Here is a 19,662-nt window from a genome sequence, read left to right on the forward strand (position 1 = left end):
ATCCAAAATTAATCTACTTCCATTTGCCAGCATTTGTTCCATATCCATCTTATACCCTTTCTACTCATTATCAGTTTATTTTACTTTATCAGCAATTGAGATACTGACTTTTTTTTCTCCCAACATTGGTTAAAAAAATCATAACTTCATTCATCCAAGTTAATTTTGTAATATTTCACGAAGAAACAAGTGAGAACAACATATAGCTGAGTGCATGACAAAATACTGCAGCTGCGCGATATCTGGGAACACTCTAAAGGTGAGGCATTGATAATTTGGTGTAACCTGCAGTCTGGCCAAATTGCAGCAAAAAGCTTTTCAATTTTATCTGCAAACAATTGAATGCAAAATCCTCCTTCCGCAATAATGAGGCAGCATTTTGGGATGTCATCTTTTAAATATATTATTTTCAACGTTACTCACAATTAAGAGTGATCACTTGGTCCTGTCTGCATAACGCAGTACGAAAAGGAATTAACAGAAAAAGAAACATTTTTTTCTGAGTCACGAATTCATTGATCTTGCAGGGATCCAGCATTTATAAGTAATCGATTTTAAAAATAAATACAGATACATCTACTAACTATGTTGGAGTACAGTCAAGTTTCTTACTGAACAGTGACAGGATCGGACAGTGTCCGCATGGATTAAAGAGAGGGGAATCATACTTAGCAAATCTACTGATAGAATCTACAGTCAAGTATTAAAGGAAGAAATTGCAGGACATTTAAAAAAGCTTATCGTTAAACATGGTAGACTAGGTTTTGTGAAAGAGAAACTATATTTGACAAATTTACAACAGTTCATTGAGATGACAAGCAGGGCTGATAAAGGGCAATCCAATTATTTCTGTATTTGGATTTTAAAAACGCAAATAACAAGATGCTACATAAAAGTTAATTGCACAATTTAGAAGCTCATGGTATCGGGGTAATGTATTAGCATGGATTGAGGATTGGTTAACCATACTGGCTGTTGCTGAGTCCTCACTTGCAGTGCTGTATACGATGTTAGCTCCCATATTTAATAAACGATAAACCAACATCGGAGACCATTCAAAAAAGATTCACTTAGTTGCTTCGAGGACGGAAGGGTTGACCTATCAAGAATTGATAAGCAGGGTAATGTTATGGAAGCAATATTCTGACGAGCTTGACAGGGTGGATGTTCACTAGATCTTCTAGCACCAGTGAGGTCTCAAACCAGGGGACGTTACTTTTTCTAAAATGAATGTTTACTTCTGTAAAGATTTTTCTCTCTCAGTGAATGGCTAGAATTTTCTCGCCCAAATTTTTGTTAAAGTTAAATGTGGGAGGGGAATGGTTGGGTTACTCGTTGGAGTGTTCTTCTGGCTTGTTGGCTGAAGGGCCTGTTTCCACGCAGTAAGGAACCTATGATTCTATGTGAAATTATTTTAAAATATGGCAGATAGTTTTTTGAAATATTGAGCAGTTGAGGGCTATGCGGAACAAGCATAAAAGAGGTGTTGAGGTCTGGGTTGGCCCAGCAATGATCTGATAAAATGGGGGAACAAGCTGAAAGGGATGAATTGCCTACGCCTGCTCCGATTCCTTGAGCCTCCGTTTCATGTTATTTTGTCCCCAAAGATGAGGGTGATACAATGTGCGAAAGATCTCAGATGTTGTGAAAATGGGGTGTTTATGTACTGATTCAGATGGCATTGATTCATCAATCACAGATCTGCCGCCATGAGTAGGAAATCAATTCCCTCCATGAATAAAAGACATCTACTGCAGAGCCCACACAAAGGAAATTCTTACCCTCAGTAAACTCTCCCATCACATTACCCAACATATCATCAAAAGTAGGGCACACTGCGCATGCTATAGCCAACAGTGTGACCCCGGGTGATTGATGTCAGCACGAGACCAATGAAAGGGCGGTGGGCGGAAGGTTGTTCCTCCAACCAATCAAAGTGAATGAAGGGCGGAACTAAATTAAACCATGTGATCACTTTCGTGCGCGACACAGAGTCGCTGTCATGAATGGTCTGGAAGTTATGAGCGGAGAGGTTTTGCAAACAAATTGTGCACGTCGGAAAACACAGATTTGAACATCCCAATTCCGTGCTTGCAGTAAATGGGGAATTGTCTCAGCGCGGCTGCAGGACTGAGTGAGCGCCACCATCTTTATTCGGGACAACGCTTCACTGGACACGTGCGCGGCCGCCATCTTTGTAGGGGGCAAGGTGCAGTCAGGCGCATGTGCAGCCTTTCTCTTTGGCATCATAGCAGCCAATACTGCTCTGATTCACCTCTGAGCTCCCTCATGATCATTTTATCAATATCTCGCTTCCACAGTCTCGAACCATGGGTGTATTTTTGGTCTGTTTAGTACTGCATTATTACTTTTATAGAACTTTTGTCAATGAGTTTTTCACTGCGGCCCAGCCTCTGACCATGTGCTGCTCTCTTATCAGATTAATTTCTTCTTGAATATTTTTGACAGTCAATAATTTCTTTTTTCCAATAAGCAAGTGTATTTTCCTTCCATTTCTGCCTATCAAATTCTGCACCATTTTCATTCCCTGTAATCCGTTTTGCACTCCGTCAAACATCAACTGTGTTTCTCCTTCCACAGATACCAGTGATTAATGCCAACTTTCTAGTACAGCTGCAGTTTGTGTGGTGAAGGTGCTCCCACACAATTTGTTTGGGTAAGAGACATTACAGATTATTCATTATAGCAACAGTGATTGTTTGAAAATAATGTCCAAATTAAGAACAGATTGTAGTTTTAATATCATGCTTATAATTTCAGAAAAATGCTACTGAGAACATTAGATATAAGACCAGAGATGGAGATATTAGGTCAGGTGACCAAATTCATTGCCAAAAAGCAGGTTTTGAGGTTTGTCTTAAAGGTGGAAAACAGATCTGTGAGGTTTTGTCTGCAAATTCCAGACCATGCTGTTTTAGCAACTGTAGAATCAGCCACGCAGTTGAAGTAATGAATTAGCAAGTCGTTGGGAGTCTCAAAGAAAATGGGTTGTCGAGGTCTCAAAGGATGTGTGGTGCAGGGAGCTTGGGATGATCACAGCCAGGAATCAAATCAAGAATGAGAATTTTAAATTGTTGTTTCTTATGTGGGAAATAAAAAATGTAGTTTTCTGCAGGCGATGAGAGAAATGTAATTGTTGCAAGTGCTAGTGGAATGTAATTTCTGTAGATGGGGAGGGGTGAGACATTATACAAACGGTCATGGAATTCTTATAGCATGTAGTATACTTCAGGCTAGACTTGAATGAATAAGGGGGGTCTTTAAAGAAGTAGTTTTCAAGAAAATAGTTTTAAGCTAGGAAATAACTATGGAGTGTTGTAGATGACCACAAAATAAGAAGTAAGGGTATTTTCACAATAAATCTTTTAGTACCACGACAAAAAATGCAATCATCCAAGCACACGGATAGCCTAGTACGTAGATAAGGAAAGAGAAAAACAAGTGAAGAAAATATCTTAAGGTTAGTCACAAGTAAAGGCTAAATAAGGGAATGAAATGAAATAAATGATTATGATGGGCTAAGAATAGAGAAGTGGGGGAGATGTGAGCCTGCAACACACAAACTGTATAAAAATGATTGCATAACTGATATCTTTGCACTCTTTGCCAGGCTAGCGGGGTGCCTGGAGTTGCAAGTTTGTAATAAATTGTCTTTGTTTCCATGGCTTTGTCTCAGGCTGATTTATAAGTGAGGTTTGTTTCTAACACTTATGAATAGGAGCCTTTTGATAGATGCTGAAAATGTTTCGCTGGGAAAGCGCAGCAGGCAGGTCAGGCAGCATCCATGGAGCAGGAGTATCGACGTTTCGGGCATGAGCCCTCCTTCGGGCTTATGCCAGAAACGTCGATTCTCCTGTTCCTTGGATGTTGCCTGACCTGCTGCGCTTTTCCAGCAACACATTTTCAGCTCTGATCTCCAGCATCTGCAGTCCTCACTTTCTTCTCCCTTTTGACGGATGAACATGTTTGGGGAGAAGTGAGCACGTGGGCGATACAGCTTTCAATTTTTCTTGAGATTACAGGGAGGTTGAATTTGGGAGGCTGGCCAGGAGAGTGTTTAGATAATTAAGTCTGGAGATAATACATGATGGATGAGAGTTTCAGTATATGAGCTGAGACAAGGGTGGAATCAGCTAGAAATAGTGGTGTTGGAGTGGGACTGGGCTGTCACGCTCACCTCACCTCACCTCTGGGACTCAGCTGGTTGTCAGGTTGTGAATAAGGCGGTAACACAATCGGGAGCTGAGTGGCCATCGTGGAGCCTAAAATGAGATTCGCTCAGCTGGCTGTTGCTGAGCAGCTGCTGCTTAATAGCCCTGTTGATTACATCTTTCATCACTTTACTGCTGATCGAGTGTGGACTGACAGAGGGAAATTGCCTGGATTGGATTTGCCCAGTGTTTTTGTGTTGAACATCCCTGGGCAATGTTCCACATTCTCAGTCGATGCCAGTGCTGGAGCGGTACGTGGCTTGGCAGGTGGCAAGTTCTGGAGCACAAGCTATCATATTATTGCCAGAATGTTAGCAGGACCCATAGCCTTTACACTACGCAACCATTTCTCGATATTATTCGTACTAAATTGAACTGGCTTAAAGCTCACATATGTGATGTTCGGAACCACTGGAGAAGGCTGAGATGGATCATCCCACTTTGCATCTGGCTGAAAATTGCTGCAAATGCTGTCATCTTATCTTTTGCATGGATGTGTGAAACCCCTCTATCAGTAAGGGTGGGGACATCTGTGGTGCTTCCTGCAACGAGTTGTTTAATTGTCCATCACCATTCACAACTGGCTGTGGCAGAACTGCAGAGCTCTGATCTGCTCCATTAACTTAGGGATCACTTAGCTCTGTTGCTTGCTGCTGATGCTGTTTGATATGCAGATAGTCCTGCTTGGTCGTTCCACCAGGTTGGTACTTCATTTTTAGGTATGCCTGGTGCTGCTCATGGCATGCCGTCCTTTCCTGTCCATTGTGATGGGTGAGTGCGGGATGCACAAACCCATGAGATTACAGATTGTGCTGGAGTACAGTTCTGCTGCTGTTGTTATCCTACAGTGCCTCAGAGAGATCCAGTTTGAGTTCCTACATCTGTCCCATTTAGCACGGTGATAGTACCACTCAGCACAATGGAGGTTTTGCGCAACTTTAAGGTGAGGCTTTGTCTCCAAAAATACTGTGGGATGTTCACTCTTACCGATACTGTTATGGACAGATGCATTTGCAGCTGACAGATTCACACTGAGAAGAGGGGAAAACATACTAGATCTTGCTGGTTCAGTTACCGCCTGCTGCTAACCCAGTTGAGCAGCTATGTCCTTGAGGACCTGACCAGCTCAGTCAGTAATGCTGCTGCTGAGCTACTTTTGGTAGAGGACAGTGAAATCCTGTTCCCAGAGTACGCTTGTCACCATTTCATTGCCTCAGTGCTTCCTCCAAATGTTACTCAACATGGAGGAGCACTGATTCATTAGCCGTGGGAGCATGGTACGTTGCAATTAGCAGAAGCCATGAGACTTGCTCGTGTCCAAAATCAATGCTGAGTACTCCTAGGGCAAATGGTTCCTGTATGTACACTACTGTGCCAACACCTCTGCCTCGTCTGGTGGGACAGGACCTATCCAGAGATTTCAGGAGAAAGTGAAGACTGCAGATGCTGGAGATCAGATTAGAGAATGTGGTGCTGGAAAAGCCCAGCAGGTCAGGCTGATGAAGGGCTTAGGCTCGAAACGTCGATTCTCCTGCTCCTCGGATGCTGCCTGAACTGTTGTGCTTTTCCATCATCACACTCGTGATCTAGGGATGGTGATGGTGGTATCTGGCCATTATCTCTAAGGGATTACTCTGTGAGTATGACTATGTCAGGCGGTTCCTTGACTAGTCTGTGAAACAGTTCGCCATGTTTTGGCACAAAAAAAATATGTTAGTGAGCAGGATGTTGCAGAGTCGAGAGGGCTGATTCTGTTTTTATATTTCCTAATGCCTTGTTAGTTGCCAAGTGGTCCATCCAGTTTCATTCCTTTGTTGAGATTTTGCAGTGATTAATACAGTGAGTAGATTGTTGGGCGACTGTCAGGTTGGCAGGATTTTTTTCGCCATTGACGTTGATTCCATGGAGATCAGGAGATTTCTAATTCCAGTTATTTTTTCTTGAATTCAGATTACAGCATCTGCCGAGCTGGGATTCGAACAAGGGCTTCAGTTATGCATTTTAATATTCTGTATAAAAGTTAAATACATTTGGTTTGTTCACTCATGTTAAATATCACTAAACCTGGTTTTGTTTCTTTGTAAAACACTGTCCATCATCCTGTCTCCTTCATCCTTCCCTCCAACAACAAGAGCAAGGAGCACATGGAGTTTCTCTGTCACTAAGGCTGAGACAATCCGACCAGCTGCCTCTGCTGCTTCCTTCCCTCTCTCCCACGAGCCCACCGAGACAAACTGCCTCACATGTTGTTCCTGGTTTTTTTCCCAAACTTACATCTTTATTCAGTCTCTTGTCAAGCCTTATCATAGCTCATCTTTATCTTTTACTAGTCTCGCTAAACTACAGACATTCCAACTCTGTTTCCTCCTCATCACTCCCCCTCGCCAATTCACAGGTATTGTTCCTTGTTCTGTCTGTCTGTCTTTTCTGGTTATGTCCTTCTCATCCATTCTGCAAAAAAAACCTAACATTTGACCTCACCATCATTTGTAAATCCTGCTCCATCTACACTCTCCCTTTCCTTTCTGAATTCCTTGTATTTGGTGTCCCTCAAGGATCTATCCTTGGTCCCTCCTGTTTCTCACCTATATACTGCCAGGAGGTGACTCCGTCCAAAAGCACACTGTTAGGTTTCACCTGTTCACTGACGATGCCTAGCTCTCCCTCCCCATCATCCCTCTCCATTGCTCCACTGGTACTCAGTTACCAAACTGCTGATCACATTCCCACTACTCAATTAACTGCAGTTTCCTCCAATGGTACATTTCAATGATTAAACCCGCTGCCGTCAGTTGCTATTACAAATTAATTTCCCTTACTACTGAGCCCCTCCCTCTCACTGGCTGCAGTCTGAGGTAGAACTCGACTCTTCACAACATTGCTGTCATATCTGTAACCCCAAGGTGACCTTCTGATCAGACATCGACGCAATCACAAACACCAGGAATTCCAATCTCTAAAATGTTGCTTGTCTCTCCCTCACTCCAGATTCATTGCTGCTGAAACCCCTTACCCGTGTCGGCGTTGCCTTAAACTTGATGAATCTGAAATAGAACCTTTGATTCTGTCACTGGCCCAGAATCTGTTATATTTGTGTTTCCTGCACAATTTTCCCCCGGTGTCTTTGTGGTGCAGCTTTCTAAAGTTTCCACCATGTAAATGGCACTCTGTTCTCTTATTATCCCCTCCAAAATGACCGACTTCACATTTTCCCAAATTATTGCTCCATCTGGCAACTTGTTGCCCCCTTCTCCTGTGCATCTCTCTCTCTCTTCACAATCCTCTTAGAATTTTACAGTTATGCCTTTTCTAGGAGACCCCACCCCCCACTCCCCTACAACTCCACACTCCCACCACACCACCCCCCCACACTACACCAACCCTCCACCCCCCACCCTACCACTCCCCACCACCTCCCCACCATCCCCAGGACCCCAAGACCCCCCACCCCCCACTGGGAGAATGTGCAAGTCCCAAAGAGATAGTTGTCCAAAGCTGGAATCGAACCTGGGGTCTTTGCAGCAGTGCTAATCACTGAGCGACTGTGCCACCGTAAAATTGTAATTTGATTCACAACTACCACTTCTTCTGATAGTTCATTCCACACACAAACCATTGTCTGAACAAAAACAAAAAAATCCCAACGCCTTTTTAAAGCCGTTCTGCTGTCACCTTAAAAAGTATGTACCCAGTCGAGAATCACGTCCCTTCCTGGAAAGGGCACCTGCTGTTCACATTACTGATACCACCCTTCCATGATTTGAGAAACGTCTAATAAGGTCACTCCTCAGCCTCCAGCGTGCCAGTGAAAGAAGTCGCAGCGTATCCAGCCTCTACTTATAATTCAAACTATCCATTCCCATCAACATCCTGGTAAATCTCTTCTGAATCCGCTCCTATTGCATAATGTCCTCCCGCTATCAGCATGACCAGAACTGGGCACAGAATTCCAGAAATGGCCTCCCCAACATCCAAAATAACGTCCCAACTTTTATACTCAAAGGTTTGAGCAATGAAGGCAAATTTGCCAAACACCTTTTTAACCACCCTGTCTACATGTGACACAGACTTGAAAGATTTTTTCCCCTCGGACTCTTGCATCCGTATCACTACTCGAGGCCCTGTTTTTAATTAGTCTAAGTCTGCCCTCGTTTGTTTTTTCAAGATGTAATATTTTGCATTTATTCCTATCCAAAAATCCCAAAAAACCCTCAAGCATTAAAAACAGTAGGAGTATACTTAAGAGGGAAATCAGGAGGGCAAAAAGGGGACATGAGATATCTTTGGCAAATAAGGTTATGAATAATCACAAGGGTGTTTATAAATACATTAAGAACAAAAGGGTAACTCGTGAGAGAATATGACTCCTCAAAGATCAGCAAGGTAGCCGCAGGAGATGGGAGAGATACGAACGGAATATTTTGCATCTGTGTATACTGTGGAGAAGGACATGGGCAATATAGAATGTAGGGAAATAGATGTTGACTTGTTGAATATGTCCATCTTACAGAGGAGGACCTGCTGGGTGTCTTGTAACCCGTAAAGCTTGGTTAATCCCCAGCACCTGATCAGGTGTACCCTAGAACTCTGGGAAGCTGGAAATGTGATTGCTAGGCCTCTTGCTGAGATATTTGTATCTTCGATTATCACAGGTGCGATGCCGAAAGACTAGAGGTTGGTTAACGTTGTGCCATTACTGAAGAAAGGTGGTAAGGACAAGCCAGGGAACTATCGACCGGTGAGCCTGACATTGATGCTGGGCAAGTTGTTGGAGGGAATCCTGAGGAACAAGATGCACGTATATTCTGAAAAGCAAGGACTGATCAGTGACAGTCAGCATGACTTTGTGCGTGGGAAATCAGGTCTCACAAACTTGATTGAGTTCTTTGAAGATGTATCAAAGAGTATTGATGAGGGCAGAGAGGTGGACATGATCTGTGGAATTCAGTAAGGCGCTCGACAAGCTTTCTCATGCAAAACTGATTAGCAAGGTTAGATCATTACCATTACAATAATTGCAAAATAATTGGTCTGGGTAACAAGTATACTGAGTTTCACAATTTAATGTATTAACTATTTGAGAAATTGTACAGTATGTCCTTTTTCAGGATTCTAACATTACTTTTAAGGAATTTGCAAGACAATAATTATTATATGGTTTAGTTTAGTCTTACTAACAGCTACAGTGAAATTTATATTTGAATTAAATCCAATCTTCCCTAGTAATTTTACAATAATGTAAAAATCCATTTTATTTCCAATCAACGCACCTATAAAATAATCCATTATTTCTGATGCAACACGCACTGTTAAAAATATGACGTTTGCTCATTGAATGATCTGTGTAATCCCAGCCTTATAAATTTAGAAAAACCTAATTACTTTTCGCTGCAACAATTCCTGTTCATTTTTGCAGATAGCACAGTCAAATAGAAAGATGAAATTTATCATTATTCGTAAGTATGCTAATACAATTTTGTAAATCTATATGTTGCTAAAATATAAATGTTCATTTCCGTCCATAGAATATAGAAGAGTACAGTACAGTACAGGCCCTTTGGCCACGGTGTTGTTCTGATCGCTTATCCTACTCTGAGATCAAACTTACCAACATGCCCTTCATTTACTATCATTCATGTGCCTATCCAAGAGTCGCTTAGATGTCCCAGATGGATCTGGATCTACTACCACCACTGGAAGTGCATTCCACACACCCACCACTATCTATAAAGAGACTATCTCCGACATCTCCCCACAACGTCCCCCATTCACCTTAAAATTATGTCATTTTGTGGGGAAAAGTCTTTCATTATCCACTCTATCTATGCCTCTCATCATCTTACACAAAGCTATCAAGTAAACTCTCATCCTCTTTCACTGCAATGACCAAAGCCCCAGCTCCCTCAACCTTTCTTCATAAGACATGCCTTCCAGTCCAGGCAGCATCTTGATAAATCTCATCCACACCTTCTTACAGCTTCCGCATCCAAAGACTAATTAGGTGATCAGAACTGAACACAATATTCCAAGTGTAGTCTCACCAGGGATCCATAGAGGTGCAGCATACCCTCGTGGCTCTTAAACTTAATCTCGCCGCTAATGAAAGCCAACACACCGTTCACCGTCTTAATAACTCTATCAACTTGAATGTCAGCTTTGAGGGATGTACGGACGTGCACCCCACGATCCCTCTGTTCCTCCACGTTGTCAAGAATCCTGCATTTAATCTGAAAATATGCATTCAAATTTGAAATTCCAAACTGAATAACTTCACATTTTCCCAGGTTGAACCCCGTCTACCACTTCTCAGCGCAGCTCTGCATCCTGTCAATGTCCTCTCAATGTCCTACGAATGCCCTCCACACTATCCACAACTCCAACAACCCTCCTAACCCACCCTTCCACTTCGTCATCCAAGTCATTTGTAAAAATCACAAAGAGCAGAGGCCCCAGAACTAGTCCATTCAGAACATCATTGGTCACCGTCCACCAAGCTGAAAACTATCTATGTAATCTCACCCTGTCTTCAATGGGCCAGAAAATTTATTATCAAAAAGGCAGGTTTCCCTGTATCCCATGCTTCATTACTTTCTAAATGAGCCTACCATGGGGAACCTTATCAAACACCTTGCTAAAATCCATATACACCACATCCACTAATCTGTCCTCACCAATGTGCTTTTCACATCCTCAAATAATTCAATAAGAATTGTGAGGCATAACCTGCCACTCACAAAGCCATGCTGACCATCTCTAATCAATCTCTACTTTTCTAAATAATTATTAATCCTGTCTCTCAGATTCCTCTCCAAAGATTTGCCCACAACTGATGTAAGACTGACTCATCAATGATTCCCAGGATTATCTCGATTGCCTTTCTGAATAACGGAAGACCGTTTGCCACCCTCCAATCATCTGGTATCACTCCAGTGAACAGTAAGGTTGCAAAGATCATTGCCAAAACACAGTCATCCCTCGCCTACGTTCCTTTAACAACCTAAGGTATATCCTTTCTGGCCCAGGGGACGTTTTTATCCCCATGATTTTTCAATATTTTCAGCACATTCTCAGACTTGACATCGACCTGTTCGAGCATATCAGCCTGTTTCACGTTGTCTTCACAAAGAACAAGGTCCCACTCATTCGGGAATACTGAAGTAAAGTACCCATTAATGACCTCCCCTACCTGCTCTGACTCCTGGCACAAGTTTGCTTTACTATAATATGTATACATATGGAATTATGTCTCAGCACTGAATTAATGGAAAGATATTCCAGTGCACAATCACTCGATTACTTTGAATATTGAACGTTATTTTAACTGAGAAAACACAGTTGACTTGATTTGATTATATTTCACTTCATGCTAACGTTTAATTTATTTAGAACCACAATAAGAGTTTCATTTTTACATATATATATAAACTTACTTAAAAATTCATTGCACGTTTATGTACAGAAAATAGAATTACCATCTGCTTGTTCCTTATTTTTTCAAGGACTGTTCATTTTGAATTTGTGGAAGATGTACAATCTTGAAAGGAAGGGAAATTGTCATCAGGTGAATATTCACATTGAATGACTGATGCATTTTTAACTCAAAGTACAATGATTGCGCAGTTTTGTCAATTTGTCTTTCAAAGAATTGTCACGAGATTACTGTTTATTTAAGACTATCATTCATTTGTTCTATTGTGATTGTAAAATATTGTTTAATTTCCAGTCCATTATACACTTAATTAATTTCCATTCAAATTACTGCAATAGACAGTTGATTAGTTTTCATTTGAGAAATCACATGAAATACAATATTGCAGTCCTGCCCGTCCTGAGTGAGAACATTATAAAAGGAGCTTGTGGAGGTTTGACAGTGTCTCTATTACTCGACCGAGGGAAGGTTTCAAATCACACCTTCAACAGAAATTTATCAAGAGCTGGTCTGAATGTTGATTAGGGGGTACCTGAGCACAGACTGAATTGTTTTTCAATCCAACATTAGATTTAATTTTATTTATTATATCAATAATCACAAAATCTGATACTTATTTGAATCAGATTACCAAGAAATGTGTATTGGAAAATTCGCTTTAGCCACTTTGCTTTTACAAAAGGCTTACATCTGTCCCTGTTTTCTCTAACTGAAAGAAATCTGAAGAGGAATTTCACTTTTAAGAAAAAGGGGGAGATGTTTCCCATATAAATTAATGCTTCTTCGATCTTTTCAGCTTATGTAAGGTTTCATAATAACGCTTTACTTTCGGATAGTGGGCATACCTGTATCTAATTCTGTCGCTTATAAGTTCCTAGAGAATATTTCAAAACGTTTCAGAATTAAATATTACGATGTCTAAGTAATGAGAGTGATCCTTTTTTTGTTCCAAAGGGGCAAGTCCAAACAATTGAAACACATTAAACATTATTATCTCGTGCTATACATTGGAAATAAAGTTGATATCTTCTTCAGTAAACTTACAAATCCTACCAGCTATTACTTGTCAGTCAGCTGGTTACCTACTTTGTAACTAAATGTTGAGATTCATCTAAATATTACTCTGTCCTTTGAATCAAAGTGAATTTGTAAATGTTGTTCAGTTTATGAATTGTCAGAAACTTGTTTTTATTTATCCATTCACCTGTTCATTTTGACCGTAAGATTGAAATGCTTTGAAAATATTGGAGTTCGTTCGTTTAAAAATAAGGTTTGCACATCTATCACATAACTTATTTCTTGTATTATGATTCAAGAATGTTTCTTGGTGGAATTCGAGTATATTCCAAATATTTGCTCACTTCAAATAAGTTCTTTAACACCCAGTTATCAATCTGTTGTTAATGTTTCAGCTGTTTACATTGACATTGATTAGGTACTCATTCAGAGAGATCAACTGGCAATTATAATCTACTTGCAGGATTATTGACTTGAAAGAAAGATACAGACGTGCAAACATTTTTTGGAAGGAATTGCGTTTTCATTCAAATGTGTAGGCTGTTCAAGAATTCTATATTGCCTTCCATTGGTTTTCTTGTCGAGACTGCAAAGTTATAACTCATGTGAATTTTAATGTTTTCTGTATTTTGAAATTTGTATCAGATTTAAGAAGAAAAAGAGGAACAATTAACATGAAAACTTCAATGAATAGAAAGCACAGTGAATTAAATTGACAGAGGAACCTTTTGGTATTATCTCTGAATATTCATTCAAATATTTCTAATGTCAAAAGAGCATGGTTTCGGAAAAGCACAGAAGGTCAGGAAGCATTCGAGAAGAATCAGAATCGACGTTTTGGGCATGAGCCCTTCATCAGGAATCTTTTCTGATGATGGTCTAATGCCCGACAGGTCGATACTCCTGCTCTTTGAATGTGCCTGCCCTTTTCCGACACCACAGCTTTCGTCAGTTTCTCCAAATACGTTGAATGGACGTGAACTGAAAATGTTAGCATCAGCAGTTGAACAAGACCAAATTAACACATTTTTGCAATATTTGTAGGGAAAACCTATTTGAGAACATGCAACAAATCAGATCGAACAACATGTCTTCCCGTTAGAAACCTTGGCCATTCATAATAAAGAATAATCATGCTTTGAACAATCAGTATGTTTATAACGAATGAACTGAAATACCAGAGGACAACGGTTGCATTTATTGGAGGAAATGATAACCAGATCCTTACTGTGATAGTGGTGATTGGTATCAGGAACAGTAAGATATTTACTGTGATTATTCCACTGAACAGTAATTAGATGGTCATGAAGATCTTTGTGTGGCTTTATGTGCAGTGATTTGTTGGAACATTGATTTCTGTAACATTGAGATATTTTACAAGATTGACAATTGACTGTTAAAGATAAGTGTTAAAGGCAACATATTTATTTTAAAAAGTGTCAGTTTTGTTTAGTGAAACACAATTCTAAGGTTACGGAATCCGTACAGTGTAGAAATAGACCATTTGGCCCAACAAGTCTACACTGACATTCCAAAGCATAATCCACTCAGCATCATTCTGCTCTCAGATTACTGGACATTTACCCCTGCCTAATGCAACTAATGTACACATCCCTGAACAAAATGTGCAGCGTAGCGTGGCCAATTTACCTAATCTGCAAATCTTTGGATTGTGGGAGAAAACCAGAACATGCAAACTCCACACAAACATGTGGCTGAGGATGGAACCAAACCCAAGTGCATAACCATGTAAGACACAAGTGCTAACCACTGATCCTCTGTTCTCAATGCCCAGCCCCCCATGCAAGAAGTGAAGTAAGTAAGAGATGTGCAAAACAAAAAAAAATCCCTAACAAATCATGAATGAACAATAATTAGAAAATTAATATGATCAAAGGAGACAACAATATCCAGTTGATTTGCATTATTTAATAACAAACTTGGGAATTGGCTAACTAATGAATAATGGGAAGTGACATTTGTTTATTTCACCGATGAAGAAATTGACTTGCGTTTCATCTTTGCAACACTACAGAATCGCGATTTATGTGCCTGAAATATTTGAATTAAGCTCTTTCCAATAAAAAAATATCAGTACAATCACATCGACTTCTTCATTCTTAAGACTCAAACATTATCAAATACTTTCCAGGAATTTCGAACCAGCAGAATTAGTTAATTTGATTTCTTGGGAACTCGAACAGAGTAAACAGCTGATTCTATGAATTAGTCATTCAATGTGATTATTCAGCTGAATACAACATCCCTTCTTTGCAAAAATGCTCAACTTCAAAAAATTCAAAATGCATTGCCATTGTTTAATGAGGTAATACAGAGACGTTAATTCTTTTTCATTTGACTTAATAAAACGCAGGAATTTTACATGATATTGTTTCATGAAAAATACTTAAAATTAGATTAGATTGCTTACAGCGTGGAAACAGGCCCCTCGGCCCAACAAGTCCACACCGACCTCGCGAAGCACAACCTACCCATTCCCCTACATTCACCACTTTACCTAACACTACGGGCCATTTAGCATTGCCAATTCACCTGACCTGCAGATCTTTGGACTGTGGGAGGAAACCAGAACACCCAGAGGAAACCCAGGCAGACACGGGGAGAATGTGCAAACTCCACACAGACAGGTAACCACTGTGCCACCGTGCCGCCCACAAATCTTATTGTGATTAGAAAGACAGTAAATGTTTGCATCAAAGTGAAATATGTTTAAATGAATTCACCTATGTTTCCGCAGGTAAAATAAGAATTAATAATAACAATGATTGAGAGATTGTACACTACAATATATTTAGTTAATCATGTAAAGAGCAATAATTCCACATTTACAGCAAATACTGGATTGAATAATTATTAGTTATGAGCAACAACTGAATTATAAATTTTGATCAATGAATTTAGAAATGATGAGAAATCTCGTTTTGCTTTGTGACTGAGGAATATGTGCAAAAAAACAGGAATTATTGCAGTTAAAAGTAAATGGAGGTCTGTGAATTTGAAGTCTGTAATTATGGAGATCATTCAAATAAGCAAACATTAGACAGTCACAATGTTGAATGGGAAGTCGTTGAATCCATTGTGTGAAACTTGACATGAAAATAAAGTTTCATATTGCAGTGTTGGTACTCAGAAACAATTGGTCAAATTAAAACGTGAATCTCACTTTACTTGTTCAACAGACTTTCTTAAATATTTATGCAATTATTATCATGACAATGACTTGATAATTAATTTTGTTATATGAGTAATTAAGATGATTCAATATTTCAAAAATATTATGTTATGTTGATTATACATTTATCAAAATTGGCAAATTGTGGAATAAAATAAACTAACTAGATTTATCAATTGAAAAAAAAGAGCCAATCAGTGATGAAAAACAATGTTTTTCTTTCTTTACTAAAAAATACAGGTAACATAAGAAATATGAATTTCTATCAAATGGTTTCCTCATAGAGACATGTTATTTTAATTTAGATGATTAATATTATGATCAGAGTTCAGAAATTTGTTTCAGAATTTGGAAGAAAGTTAATAGATAATGAAAGTGAGCATGAAAGTGAACTAACGATGCAGTCAATGACATTTGGTATATAAAGGAATTATAATAATTCTGTCATTATGGCACAGTGATGAATAATATTGGAATAGAAACGACAAAAAGAATCAACATGTTCAAAGCAATTCTTTTCTGATAATTAAATGGAACCAATGATCATTTTGCAGAGTACGTGATTTGAAAAAAAACATTTAATGCGTTATATAAACTGAAAACTACTTCCATTTTGCAAAAATAGAGACTTTCCCAAATTCAACATTTAGGTCTGCTGAATTACAAAAACAAAAATGGTTGTAATTCGAAATATCTCTTGCACATAAACTTAAAATAAGTAAACTTAAAGATTTTTAGAATGACAAAACATTTCTTGTTTGCATGGTTGAATTACAGTCAGTATCCGTGATAAAGTAGAAGTATTGTTTTAAGCAACATAAATCATCTTTAACTACTGAACTGAAACAGAAGATATCAATTGCACTTGTTGCATGGAATAGTAACCAAATGCTTACTGTTATCATTGGTTTCAGGAGCAATAAGATATTTACTCAGGTTATTCTACTGAACAATAATCAGATGGTGATGGAAGTCTTTGTGTTGCTTTATGTATATTGTTTACTGAGAACATTGAGTTCGATAAAATTGAAATATTTGCATGAATTAGGAACACAGTGATAATTAGGTGCGAATGATCTGATTTAAAATCAGACAGTTCTTAATATTTACGAGGATTGCTGAGTGAAACATTTTTAAACCATCATGCAATCAAGGGATAAGTGAGAGATATGCAAATCGAACTTTCAAATGAACATTCCATGATATTTTCACACCATCTCAATATCACATTCAATATAAATAAGTGACTGGAAAGTTAAAGATAATTGGGCGGCACGGTCGCAAAGTGGATAGCACTGCTGCTTTACAGTGCCAGAGATCCGGGTTCGATTCCCGCCTCAGGCGACTGACTGTATGGAGTTTGCACTATCTCCCCGTATCTGTCCAGGTTTCCTCCGGGTGCTCCGGTTTCCTTCCACATTCCCGCAGGCCAGGTGAGTTGGCCATGCTAAATTGCCCGTAGTGTTAGGTATGGGGTAAACGTATGGGTGGGTTGCACTTCAATGGGTTGGTGTGGACTTTTTGGACCGAAGGGCCTGTTTCCACACTGTAAGTAATCTAATCTAAAAAAACCTCACACAATTCATAAATTAAAAATAATTGATAATTAAAATTGATAAATTTGTTTATTTTACTGAAGGAATAATTGATCGTTTCTCATATTTATAGCACTGGAACATAAAATTATATGTGTTTTAACTAATATGTACAGAACAAGTGAAAATTAATGATTATAATGGATACCTCAGCACCACACCAGACACGTGTCTGTCTCCTGAGGATGTCATTACAGTTCCATGCTGTGGCACGTCGGAACTGGCGGTCGATGAGTTGAGCATCGTATCCCGTTCTTGTGAGTGCATCCTTGAGTACTTCCACGTGTCTGTCACGTTCCTCCTCATCTGAGCAGATCCGGTGTATGCGCAGGACTTGTCCATAGGGAATGGCTGTTTTAATATGTTTTGGGTGGAAGCTGGAGAAGTGTAGCATTGTGAGGTTGTCTGTCGGTTTGCAGTAGAGTGTGGTGCTGAGGTATCCATCCTTGATGGAGACGCACGTGTCCAAGCATGAGACAGAGAGTTGAGAGTAGTCCATGGTGAGTTTGATGGTGGGATGAAACTTGTTGATGTCACTGTGTCCAGAGGAAGAAAATGTCATCAATGTACCTGGTGTACAATGTTCGTTGGAGATCCTGCATAGAGAAGAAATATTGTTCGAACATGTGCATAAAAATGTTGACATATAGGGGTGCACACCTGGTCCCCATGGCTGTTCCGTGTATCTGAATGAAGAATTGGTTGTCAAAGGTGAAGACATTATGATCGAGGATAAAGCGGCTGAGGTGTAGGATGGTGTTTGGAGATTGGCAGTTATTGGTGTTGAGTACTGAGGTTGTTGCCGCGATACCATCCTTGTAGGGGATGCTGGTGTCGAGTGCGGAAACTTCCCTTGTGACAAGGAATGTTCCCGGTTCGACTGGTCCGTGGGTACTGAGTTTCTGTAACATATCCGTCGTGTTGTGACAGAAGCTGTAGATCCCTGTACAATAGGTTTCAAGATGCCTTCCACATAGCAAGAGAGATTCTTGCATTAGGTCCTATTGACCGACACAGTGGGACGTCCCGGTGTGTTGGCTTTGTGTACTTTTGGAAGGCAGTAGAAGTTGCCTACACGAGAAGTACGTGGGATGAGGGCTAGTAGGGAACTCCGAAGGACTGGATACGAAGTTATAATCAGTGTGCTTCATTCTCAGGTGTGTTCTTTGGTCGGATCAGCTGTTTTTTGCCTGTAGTGTTCCTGGTTGTTCAGTTGTCGCTCCACTTCCTTGCAGTAATCTGTTCTATTCTGAATGACAATGGCTCCTCCTTTATCTGCTGGTTTGATGAAATGTTGTGATTGGTTTTGAGAGCCTGGATGGTATTGTGCTGTGAACGAGTGATGTTTTGCTCTACATTGTGGGTACGGCTGATGAATCCGGCATTTATATATTTCCTGACAGTTTGAGCATACATGTCAAGCCTAGGGCAGCGGCCCTCCGGTGGAGTCCACGTTGACACCTTCTTTGGCTGCTCCTCTACAGATCCCTGTGACGACTGTTCTAGTTCATCAGTGGGCTCAGTGGGATCACTGCCAGCATCTTGAAAGAATTCCCGGAATCTCATTCGTCTGATGAACTCCGCTGTGTCTGCTGCCAGAAAGATTTTGGTGGTGTGGCAGACGTTGAGACCCCTACTCAGGATTTCAATCTCTTCCGGTTAAAGGGCGTCGTCCGATAAGTTGACAATAGACATCCCCTTAGTGATAATGTTGTCTACTGTTCTTCCAGGGCGGGCTTTGATATTCCTGCTAAGAATGCCAAGCTTCTCCAGTTTTTTGTTCTGGGCGTGCATGTACGTAGTGTAGTTTTGTGGCTTGTCTGGTTGGCAACATCACGTAATTGTACTGACGTATCCTGTGTGCAGGGCGTGAGTGTGAATTTCAAGGTTGTGGCGCCTGCCATAGAGTTGGTGCACGAGATGATTGAGAAGTTTATGAGAGGTGCGGTGGCAACGTCTCTCTGCGTAGTCTGTGTTGTAGGGCAACCTAAGTGGGTTCGTGATCCGTAATCCTTTCGGGATCTTTCCTGCTTACTTGCATTCCTGTAGGAACTTGTTGTCTGTGTCGATATGTGCAATTTTCTCGGAGATCCTCTCCACTTTATGCCGACGGTTAGGGGTGTCGATAGTAGTCATCCTTTGGAGATGCCGGTGTTGGACTGGGATTAACAAAGTTAAAAATCACGCAACATCAGG

At 40.2% G+C, this 19,662-nt stretch overlaps 1 pseudogene; it reads left to right on the forward strand.

The window, feature by feature from the left end:
* The window catches only part of LOC132831451 (cyclic AMP-responsive element-binding protein 1-like), a 28,617-nt pseudogene extending 9,471 nt beyond the window's left edge, over positions 1–19,146 (forward strand).
* The last annotated feature ends 516 nt before the right edge of the window (positions 19,147–19,662 follow it).

The sequence above is a fragment of the Hemiscyllium ocellatum genome, chromosome 33 (genome assembly GCF_020745735.1).
Source record: "Hemiscyllium ocellatum isolate sHemOce1 chromosome 33, sHemOce1.pat.X.cur, whole genome shotgun sequence".
Taxonomy (NCBI): Eukaryota; Metazoa; Chordata; class Chondrichthyes; order Orectolobiformes; family Hemiscylliidae; genus Hemiscyllium; species Hemiscyllium ocellatum.